Source organism: Chiloscyllium plagiosum, chromosome 8, assembly GCF_004010195.1.
Source record: "Chiloscyllium plagiosum isolate BGI_BamShark_2017 chromosome 8, ASM401019v2, whole genome shotgun sequence".
NCBI classification, from domain to species: domain Eukaryota; kingdom Metazoa; phylum Chordata; class Chondrichthyes; order Orectolobiformes; family Hemiscylliidae; genus Chiloscyllium; species Chiloscyllium plagiosum.
Window position 1 is genome coordinate 21,392,495 of NC_057717.1, and position 7,202 is coordinate 21,399,696.

Below are 7,202 nucleotides of genomic sequence, written 5' to 3' on the forward strand. Positions count from 1 at the left end.
AGAACATTTTTAATCCTCATCAGGCAGCGGCTCAGAACAGAAGTCAGCCCTCAATTCAGAGAATGTCGTTATCTTCCCTGCGGAATCATGGGGTTTTCCTTAGTGTATTAATGGAATGTAGGCTGCTATGTTCCTTAAAACACATCTGCGTATAATGATATCAGGAAACGTCAATAACATCCGATATGCCCTTACCCTGGAAGGCCTCAATACAAATTACCCTCTTTCTAACAATTCTGCAGCCTTGTGGTGCGTGTACAAGATCACAGGCCAGCCCATCGTTACGGAAGATGTGTTTTCGTATGTAAAATGAGCCACCTCAACCCCCTGGTAACAAGCTGGATATCTCTGAGCCACTTCATCCGAATATCATCAGCGTCCCCGGTTTTGAAACCACTTCAACCTCATTTGGGTTCCGCACCAAGTCTATGCAAGCTTCAACTTTAACATACTTCATATTTCCAGATTTCTAGACCCCTTGGGCTTTTATTCGCCAATCACGAATCATTTCTGTATGCTTTACCATGAGTCCCAAATCTTTGGACTGATGTCCCTTTTTTACTAACACCGACACATGGACGCAGTCCCTGGCACATTTTGACTAATTTGAAATGCTGCTCCCTACTTTCCTATTACTACGCATTCACTCCTTATATGCTGGGGATGACAAGTTCACAGCGCTACCGCTCCTCTTAGACTTTGCTCTGAGTCTCGTCAAAAATCACTGTACAATGCGGTGCAAACTTGGATGGCTTAGCTTTAGACAGCAATGCCACAAGATCTTCCCTCCATTTTCCCAAGTTTCTCAAATGTAACATTCTATGTCTCATATCCAATATACATGGGCATTCCTGTCCTCTTGCAATAACAATTGAGAAATCCTCCTTTCTCCACATAATCCATTTTGAGTACGTTCGAATTTCAATTTAAATTTCAGCAAGGCGTCTCTAACAAGCAAATTAATCGGCGCCCCCTGAGAGATTAATAAAGACAAGACCACTGTTATACTATCCATTTGTAAACTTACTGCAGTTGTAAAACTGTAAGCTTGGATCCTACAGTCTAAATCAATTAACCAGATATGGGAAGGTAGGAGACATATTTGCGGTTAAACGCAAGTACAAGTAGCTCAAGTGTCTATTATCATAGGCGTCAACCACACTTCTAAACTAAATTGTACAAAAGGTTCCTGTTCAGCCTTGCATGCTGTTCTTTCCCACTCGGGTTCTTGGGCGACACTGAGCACATGCCGTACGGATTAACAGGCCTGTCGGGCTAGTCGGCATTTGTGATGGGACAACCGGACGTTTCTGCCTCAGTGGTCTACCCTGGAGCCCAGAAGTCCAGTCCAATATGGTCAATCCCTTCTAAAATATTCTGGTTGATAACATCCCCAACACACGTTTTTTTGACTGTCTCTGAGTCTGCCTTCTCACCATACACTATGCACCCTCCCCCCACCTCTTTACCCCTTACGTGGATACCACAGTTCTGTCTGGGCTATTGCTTAATTTTACTTTGACTTTGATATGTTATCTTTTGAAATGTGCGCAAACATGTTTATGATCGGCAAGGGGTTTTCCGGCGCTTGCCAGCTGGGTGTGAGAGAGTTCTCCCTGGACAGAAATTTTGTTCATTTGTGGTGAAAAATTGGCTAACTTCCACATCGTGTTCTTTTCAAGCCTCCAACTTTTCAAATGGTTTTCAAGATAGGCTGCTGGGCTTTCAGTATCTCCCAGTGTATCCACTATCAAAGCTTTGTGATCGATCTTATGTGGATACCAGTCGAAGCCCCTGTCATGCCCTTTGTTTAAGGCGATCAAACCCTAACATCAATCAATGGAGTCTCCACCACATTCTTCGGCCGGGCTCGTCCATTGTCTGTCTTAATTTCTGGATCTCCAGCACCCGTATTAGCAGTGCCATCAATCCCCCATAGCCAGCAACTCTCCTGTAGTTTTGTCTTCTAAGTCTTTAATCCACTTTCCTGATCCCTCATATAGACTGGGCAAAATATATTTGAGCCCTTTCTCTTCCTGGGTTCCCCAAGAAATGCATTGTGGCTCTGTCCACCTTTTATAAGCAGCAGCATCATTTTCTCCCGTGGCGGACTCTTCACCTTATTAAAATTGGTACATTCGGATTCCTCTACAGATTCCAATTCTGACTCTACTTTCATTTCTTCCCATTATTTCCCGAACTGTTCTGCTCGGACCCATCTTTCTGCCTGTGTTACAGCCGCTGCTCCTCTCCACTCGTCACTCTTTACCAGTGTCTGCTCAACATTCCTGGAAAGATTCAAATCTGCCTCTTAGTCTCCTTGTTTTCTTATCATGGGTGACGTCTGAATTTCAACTCGTAACCTCTCTTTTTTCCTGTTGTAAATCTTCTAATTCTGTTTACCTCCTCATCTGTTATGCCTCTCTTTTTATTTGAAATATATTCAGCTCTGGGTAAGCTTCTTCACAATTCAATTCACCCTCTAGCTCTACCGTTCTCCTTCTTACAGGACACTGTGTCATATTCTTTTTCCCTGAACAGGGAGGAGCATTTCGTAATTTTTAAAATGGGGACATACACATGTTTTCTCTTGTTGAGCCTCCGTGTCCAAAGGCTCTTTGTTCTGCTGTAAATATTTGGAGATTTTTTCCTTCAAAGTATTTGTTCCCTAAACTTGGTTGTCTGCTCTCTGGCATCAGCCGACCTGCCCCTCGCCCCCACCGCCACACCCAGTCTTAACTGATGCTGGAAAGACTTTCCTCAATTCTTCTCCTAAACTTCTGAACATCTTTAAAATTTCTGCTCCGGTTCCCCCTTGGATATTCTCTATTTCGAATTGTCCTTTGGTCTGTAATCATTATTTATCCCTTCCATTTCATCGGCCATATCTCTGTCAAAGGTACCTACTTTTCGCCATTTAGTATGTAAATCCGTAGTTCTCTCTTTTTTCCATTTTTTCAAAAATGTTTATAGCATAATTTCTTGCCACTGGGAACATATTTATCCCTTCCATTTCATCGGCCATATCTCTGTCAAAGGTACCTGCTTTTCGCCATTTAGTATGTAAATCCGTAGTTCTCTCTTTTTTTCCATTTTTTCAAAAATGTTTATAGCATAATTTCTTGCCACTGGGAACATATTACAGAATATTCCAACTGCAGTTCCTTTGTTCATCCTGACATCTTGACATATTAATGTATTCCAGCTAATCTATTGCATCTCTTCTCACCGTTCATTCCCCTCTGCCTTACAAGCCCGCTAGAGCCTTGTCAATTTCTATCAGTGTTCCCTAACTCTACAGCTTGCAATCGCCCTTTATCAATCTGTCAGCTTCTGAAATTTTTAATTAATAATTAATTAATTAATTTAGACAGTCTATCCTCGTTCGTTCAGCCTTTACAGACCCCTACTGTTCTATGGCTGTGTTCGCAGGACCTACTAATCACTGATGATTCCTTGAGAAAACCTTTCTGGCTTTTATTGGTAGAGGAATTGAGTTCCGCAGTACTGAGGTCATGTTGCAGTTGTATAAGACTCTGGTGCGGCCGCATCTGGAGTATTGTGTGCAGTTTTGGTCGCCATACTATAGGAAGGATGTGGAGACACTGGAACGGGTGCAGAGGAGGTTTACCAGAATGTTGCCTGGTATGGTAGGAAGATCGTATGAGGAAAAGCTGAGGCACTTGGGGCTGTTTTCATTAGAGAAAAGAAGGCTTAGGGGTGACTTGATTGAGGTGTACAAGATGATTAGGGGGTGAGATAGGGTTGACAGTGTGAACCTTTTCATCGAGGGCCGAAGGGCCTGTACTGCGCTGTATTCTTCTATGTTCTATGTTCTATGAAGTTATCTTAAATTATCATATTGCAAATTAAAATCAGAACACTCTCGAGCTCTGTGGAACAACACACAAACGTTCAACCACCAACACACAATTGTGCATTCAAACCAGATCGTAAATGGTTAAACGTAGAGTCTCACTCTCTCTCTCGCACACACACACTCATATACACCCAAACACACACACACACACAGTCACACACAGCCCTGCCTTAACAGACCCTTTCTTCACATCTAAAAACGTCAGTCTAACTATCATAAGTTATTTTTTCAGGAAAAATTCCACAGGCATATTGAACTTTAGAAAACTTGGCTATTGTCTACTATTTTACTTTTAATCATTTGTTATCAAACTGCCGGCTTGCAGTTTCATTCAAAATCACTAATGTTAACAACAAAATAATCTTTCCTTATATGTTCTGAAGGTACAGTCCCCAGTGTTCCCTTCTTTTCCTTTATTCACTCAGGGCGGTATCCACGGAACCGACACACACCTCGTGGACTATTTTCTCAATGTCTTTCCTCTGCGTCTACTCACACCACTGCACAACTTTCCTGAAGAGTCCTCTGTTTCTCCTCAAAATTTAATTAACCATCCACCTTATGGATCCTAGGATCGTAGAGACCCTCCAGCAGCTTTGCTTACACTTCTGCGTTCCGGAAGACCTACCTTATACGTTAGAATGTCGTACGAATTAACAGCAAAAGGTTTTATTTGTGAATGGCCAGCCATTTTTTCTGTCTCAGGAGAGTCATCGGTTCAACTGGAAAGTGCCCTACAGCTGCTGGCTTTTTTCAGAGAGAAAGGTCTCTTGTCAGCCCCATTTGGACTGCCAAATGTGTTGTGGGAAATCACCGAATATTCTGTGAAAAATTACCAGGAGATACAGAAAATCTTTCAAGTTCAACTTGGGGAAAAAAAGACTGTAGCAATCAAACGGTATTGTTTTCCTGTTAGCCCATCAGTACTTTGTCCTTCTGCAAATTGTACAGTCCTGTTTCCCGGGCTTTTCTGATAGAATGTGCAAAATCAATCATATTGGCTTGTTTTGCCTCTCTGAACTAATCATCCTCTGCTACATAGGTTCATAGCATAACACTTAACCTATCGCATTACAGCATCATCGTCTTCAGTATTAGCTCATCGACAGGTGATTTTTCTCACCTATCTCCGTGAACTATCAAAATCTGTTACTGGAGCTCTATAGTATGACCTTGTGCATGCATTACAACACGACGTGAATGACTTAACTGCCAAACTAACGTCCATACTAAACCCCAATCCCACAGGCACACAGAAACAGACACAAGCACACACGGACACACGTAGTCACACACACATTCACAAACATACAGACACATACGCATAATTGGATACACATAGTCGGGCAAACATGGGCACAATAAATTGCTTTTCCCTCATGCAATTGAGATAGAAAGGCATAGAGTTGGAGCCCCATTTACTTTCACTCACAGCATGGGCTGCAAATCTCCCCATGCTGGTCCGTTATCTCGCGCATATATAGTGCCAATGTACTGGTAAATGTGTGTAACACTCCAAATGCTGGGCAGAGAGTCCAATTGACTTAGCAATACAACAGCACATTCTGCAGTGCTCTCCATGATGGACTGTCTCCTAGTCCCAGTGTATGGTGTCTGGGCTGGTTCTGAGAGGTAGTTTCCGAATTTGATGTAAAAAATCACTTGGGCTGACTTATCAATGCCTATATACTAAACTCTGATTCTTGTTAATGAACTCGATAATTTCGAGCTCCTCCAGTTAGTCTCCACACCTCTGCATTTCCCCCATTTTTCGTGAACTTGCTCTCAGTTTATTAATTATCTCTTTTTTCGTTCCTGTTTACCTTTCGGTCCCTATGTGTCTTTACCTGCACTTGTTTTTTTTTAATATTTCCCTCGTCTATCGGGTTCGAGAATTGTGAAGCACAGAGACAACGCAATGATGTCTGTTGAGCTGTCGTTCACATTCCGGCGTGTCCCATGTGAGGCTCCATGGGGGAGAAGTAGTTTCAGCAGGATGAGAAACGTCTTTGAAACTTGTTCTGTGCCTGTACACTGAACGTCTGCATTTGTGTCTCTTAGCTCATTCTCCAGTTAAGAACACAATATAGCCCCTCCCATATTTTGTTACATTGCCAGACATCCAACTTGTAGCTGACTGGCTTCTGATTGACTCCAGTTATTGAAACCTTAGTGGACGTGCTGGGCATGGGTTGCTGGAATTATGCTGTGACTGGTCTCATGGACACCTGAGGATTTGTTCACCCAAATATGGACTGAGTCTGTGTACTGTAGTTACAGCTTCTGAATCTGCAACAAGAATAGAAAATGGAGTCAGGGAGTGAAGAGAGTGAATCTCTGAACACGCGAATTGTCATGGAGGTATATATACACAGTATAGCAGAGCACAATAACAGAGAATCTGATTCAATTTGAGCAAGCCGGCCACATTCTCTGTTCTGGCATAGATGAATTTGCTGTCATTTGGCTTGCATTCCGGTATAACCTTGCTATTCATTTTCCCATCCATGTGCCTTTTAAATGTTGTAACTGTTCACACATCTGCAAACTTATTAACCTTGTCTCCTATATTCACGTCCGAATCATTCGTGTAAATGACAAAATGCTGTGCCCTCAGCACCTATCTTTGTGGCATATCGCTAGTCACATGTCTCCAGTGCGCAATTTCGACAAACAACCTCTGTCTCCTACCCGGGTAGCTGGAGAATCGACGTTTAGGACAGAAGCCCATCATTAGGAGAGAATGCAGTATTGCCTGAATTCTTTGCTTTCCCAGAAATACACTGTCGACTCTGATATCCAGCATTTCTAAGGCCTCGCTTTCTCCTCTGCATGCTACCGTCAAGCCAATTTTATTCAAATGGCTCGTTCTCCCTACATCCCATGTGATCCATCCTTGCTAACCAGTCTGCCATGTGGAATCGTGTTGGATGTCTTACTGAACATCGTACAGATGGAGGTCACATCTGAGAGAAAGAGGGACAAAGGAAGTGTGCGTGTATCTGTTTGTACTTGAGAGAGGGTGTGTGTGTGCATTTGTCTGCATATGTGTGCATGTGAAAAAGAGACACAGTGTGTCCATCAGAGTGGGTGCAGACATGGGTCTGTGAGAGCATGTTCGTATCTGTTTCTGTTTCTGAGAGAGACAGTGTGTGTATGAAAGAGAGAGTGGGTCTGTTTGTATGAGAAAGAGAGCGTGTGTGTGTCAATAATTGCATTTGTTGGTCTGTGCGTGCATACATTTCTGCACATGTGCTTCTGGGAGAAAGGGTGTGTGTGTGATAGACACCTGGTTTATGTGTCTGAGAAATTCGGTGTGTGT